A 4,458-nucleotide genomic window follows, 5' to 3' on the forward strand; every position below is an offset into this window, starting at 1 on the left:
CATTTTGCATTCCAGACAGACTTTGAGAAATTAAATTGACTTGTTGAGTCAATATTTTATTCTGAGCCAATATGGCATTCAGAGTGTCAATCTCAAGAACTCCTTTCTTCTGATTAGTCCCATTGTTCACAGGATTCCTTTCAGAAGTGTACATGAATTGGTTATTTGCAACCATTTCAATCAATTCTTGAGCTTCTGCAGGCGTCTTCTTCAGATGAAGAGATCCTCCAGCAGAGCTATCCAAAGACATCTTGGATAGTTCAGAGAGACCATCATAGAAAATACCTATGATGCTCCATTCAGAAAGCATGTCTGAAGGACATCTTCTGATTAATTGTTTGTATCTTTCCCAAGCTTCATAGAGGGATTCTCCATCCTTCTGTCTGAAGGTTTGGACTTCCACTCTAAGCTTACTCCATCTTTGTGGTGGAAAGAACTTTGCCAAGAAGGCATTGACTAGCTTTTCCCAAGAGTCCAGGCTTTCTTTAGGTTGAGAATCCAACCATATTCTAGCTCTGTCTCTTACAGCAAAAGGGAATAGCATCAGTCTATAGACCTCAGAGTTAACCCCATTAGTCTTGACTGTGTCACAGATTTGCAAGAATTCAGCTAAAAACTGATGAGGATCTTCCATTGGAAGTCCATGGAACTTGCAATTCTGTTGCATTAGAGAAACTAATTGAGGCTTAAGCTCAAAGTTGTTTGCTCCAATGGCAGGGATAGAGATGCTTCTCCCATAGAAGTCGGGAGTAGGTGCAGTAAAGTCACCCAGCACCTTCCTTGCATTGTTGGCATTGTTGTTGTTTTCGGCTGCCATGGGTTCTTCTTCTTTGAAGAATTCGGTCAGGTCCTCTAAAGAGAGTTGTGCTTTGGCTTCTCTTAGCTTTCTCTTCAAGGTCCTTTCGGGTTCAGGATCAGCTTCAACAAGAATGCCTTTGTCTCTGCTCCTGCTCATATGAAAGAGAAGAGAAAAAGAAAATGTGGAATCCTCTATGTCACAGTATAGAGATTCCTTGAAATGTCAGAGGAAAAGAGAAATAGAAAGAAGAAGGAGAAGAAGAATTCAAACTTTAATTAGATAAGGTTCGAATCGTGCATTTAGAAGGAGTGGTACTCCATAAATAGAAGGATGTGAGAAGGAGGGAAGAGGATTTTCGAAAATTCAATCAAAAGATTTTGAAAACATTTTGAAAATTTGATTGATAATTTTCGAAAATTGAAAGTGGAAGAGAAATCAAGTGATTTTTGAAAAAGATTTTGAAATTAGAAACTAAAAAGAATTTGATTGAAAACTAATTTGAAAAAGATATGATAAAAAAATTATGATTGAAAGGTTATGGTCTTAAAAAGATGTGATTGAGAAGATATGATTTGAAAACCATTTTAAAAGATATGATTTGAAAATAATTTTAAAAGATTTGATTTTGAAAATTAGTGACTTGCCTAACAAGAAAAGATATGATTCAAACATTAAACCTTTCTCAACAGAAAAGGTAACAAATTTGAGATGTTCAATCAAATCATTAATTGTTAGGAAGTATCTTTGAAAAAGGAAGGAAATTGATTTTGAAACCATTTGATTGAAAAGATATGATTTGAAAAAGATTTGATTTTGAAAAACTTTGAAAACTTGAAAAAAAATTGATTTGAAAACAAAATCTTCCTCCTAGCACCATCCTGGCGTTAAACGCCCAGAATGGTATACATTCTGGCGTTTAACGCCCAAAATGCTACCTTTTTGGGCGTTAAACGCCCAACCAGGTACCCTGGCTGGCGTTTAAATGCCAGTCTGCCTTCTTCACTGGGCATTTTTGAATGCTCAGCTTTTTCTGTATAATTCCTCTGCAGTGTGTTCTGAATCTTCAATCCCTTGTATCATTGACTTGAAAAGACACAAATTAAAATATTTTTGGATTTTTAATAATCAAAATGCAACAAGAATCAAATAACAATGCATGCAAGACACCAAACTTAGCAGTTTATGTACTACTGACACTATATGAGACACAGAAACACTCAAGCCAAAAGAATTCAAAGATCAAAACAAAGAACTATATGCATGAATTCGAAAAATATAACAAAAACATGCATTTGACACCAAACTTAAGATGAGACTCTAGACTCAAACAAGAAACATCAAATATTTTTGGGTTTTTATGATTTTGCAATTTTTTTGTGTTTTTCGAAAATTAAATGGGAAAAGGTATCAAAATCCTTAATGAGAATTCTAGGAATCAGTGCAATGCTAGTCTAAGACTCCGGTCCAGGAATTAGACATGGCTTCACAGCCAGCCAAGCTTCCAAAGAAAGCTTCGGTCCAAAACACTAGACATGACCAAAGGTCAGCCAAGCCTTAGCAAATCACTGCTCCAAAAGCAAGATTGATACAAAATCAACAAGCTCTTGTGGTGATAAGTTGAAACCTCGGTCCAATCAGATTAGACATGGCTTCTCAGCCAGCCAGATTTCAACAAATCATCATGAAACTCTAGAATTCATCTTCAAGAATTTCGAAAAAAATACCTAATCTAAGCAACAAGATGAACCGTCAGTTGTCCAGCCTGAACAATCCCGGGCAATAACACCAAAAAATTGATGTTGTTGCCGGATCTTGGCACTGATGTTACCAAAGGCTTGCTCAAAACTAGAACAATCCCCGGCAACGGCGCCAAAAACTTGGTGCGCGAAATTGTGAACTATACTTTTTCACAACTCTCATAATCCCTGGTAATGGCTCCAAAAACTTGGTGCGCTCAATACCATGGCATTACACAACTTCGCACAACTAACCAGCAAGTGCACTGGGTCGTCCAAGTAATAAACCTTACGTGAGTAAGGGTCGATCCCACGGAGATTGTTAGTATTGAAGCAAGCTATGGTCATCTTGTAAATCTTAGTCAGGCAAACTCAGATATATATGGTGATGAACGAAAATAACATAAAAGATAAAGATAGTGATACTTATGTAATTCATTGGTAGGAACTTCAGATAAGCGCATGAAGATGCCTTCCCTTCCGTCTCTCTGCTTTCCTACTGTCTTCACCCAACCCTTCTTACTCCTTTCCATGGCAAGCTCGTGTAGGGTCTCACTGTTGTCAGCAGCTACCTCCCATCCGCGCAGTGAAAGCTAATGCACACACTCTGTCACAGTGCTGCCAATCACCGGTTTGGTTCCCTCCCCTACCGGAATAGAATAACTCTTTTGCGTCTGTCACTAACGCCCAGTAGGTTACAGGTTTGAAGCACGTCACAGTCATTCAATCATTGAATCCTACTCAAAATACCACAGACAAGGTTAGACCTTCCGGATTCTCTTGAATGCTGCCATCAGTTCTTGCCTATACCACGAAGACTCTGATCTCACGGAATGGTTGGCTCGTTTGTCAGGCGAGCACTCGGTTGTCAGGCGATCAACCATGCATCGTGCAATCAGGAATCCAAGAGATATTCACTAAGCCTCAAATGCGTGTAGAACAAGAATGGTTGTCAGTCACCTTGTTCATGAGTGAGAATGGTGATGGGCGTCAATCATCACCTTCATCATGTTGAAGAACAAGTGATATCTTGGTAAAAGAACAAGCGGAATTTGAATGAAAGAACAATAGTAATTGCATTAATACTCGAGGTACAGCAGAGCTCCACACCTTAATCTATGGTGTGTAGAAACTCCACCGTTGAAAATACATAAGCATAAGGTCTAGGCATGGCCGAATGGCCAGCCTCCCAATGATCTAAGAACTAAAATGTCCAAAGATGATCTAGAGATCTAAAAGTGATCAAAAGATTTTTATACAATAGTAAAAGGTCCTACTTATAAGAAACTAGTAGCCTAGGGTGTACAGAAATGAGTAAATGACATAAAAATCCTCTTCCGGGCCCACTTGGTGTGTGCTTGGGCTGAGCAATGAAGCAATTTCGTGTAGAGACTCCCCTTGGAGTTAAACGCCAGCTTTAGTGCCAGTTTGGGCGTTTAACTCCCAATTAGGTGCCAGTTCCGGCGTTTAACGCTGGAATTTCTTGAGGTGACTTTGAACGCCGGTTTGGGCCATCAAATCTTGGGCAAAGTATGGACTATTATATATTGCTGGAAAGCCCAGGATGTCTACTTTCCAACGCCGTTGAGAGCGCGCCAATTGGGCTTCTGTAGCTCCAGAAAATCCACTTCGAGTGTAGAGAGGTCAGAATCCAACAGCATTTGCAGTCCTTTTGAGTCTCTGGATCAGATTTTTGCTCAGATCCCTCAATTTCAGCCAGAAAATACCTGAAATCACAGAAAAACACACAAACTCATAGTAAAGTCCAGAAAAGTGATTTTTAATTAAAAACTAATAAAAATATACTAAAAACTAACTATATCATATCAAAAACATACTAAAAACAATGCCAAAAAGTATACAAATTATCCGCTCATCAGTGGTGTTGGATGATGGTTGAAGGAAGGAAAGAAAAGAAGAGAA

General features: G+C 38.7%; 1 non-coding gene across 1 annotated transcript; it reads left to right on the plus strand.

The window, feature by feature from the left end:
- Window positions 1-304: 304 nt before the first annotated feature.
- Window positions 305-412, plus strand: LOC130951344 (small nucleolar RNA R71). The gene has a single exon (XR_009073938.1). It is a non-coding gene; the product is annotated as a small nucleolar RNA R71 (small nucleolar RNA).
- The last annotated feature ends 4,046 nt before the right edge of the window (window positions 413-4,458 follow it).

Source organism: Arachis stenosperma, chromosome 1 (assembly GCF_014773155.1).
Source record: "Arachis stenosperma cultivar V10309 chromosome 1, arast.V10309.gnm1.PFL2, whole genome shotgun sequence".
NCBI classification, from domain to species: domain Eukaryota; kingdom Viridiplantae; phylum Streptophyta; class Magnoliopsida; order Fabales; family Fabaceae; genus Arachis; species Arachis stenosperma.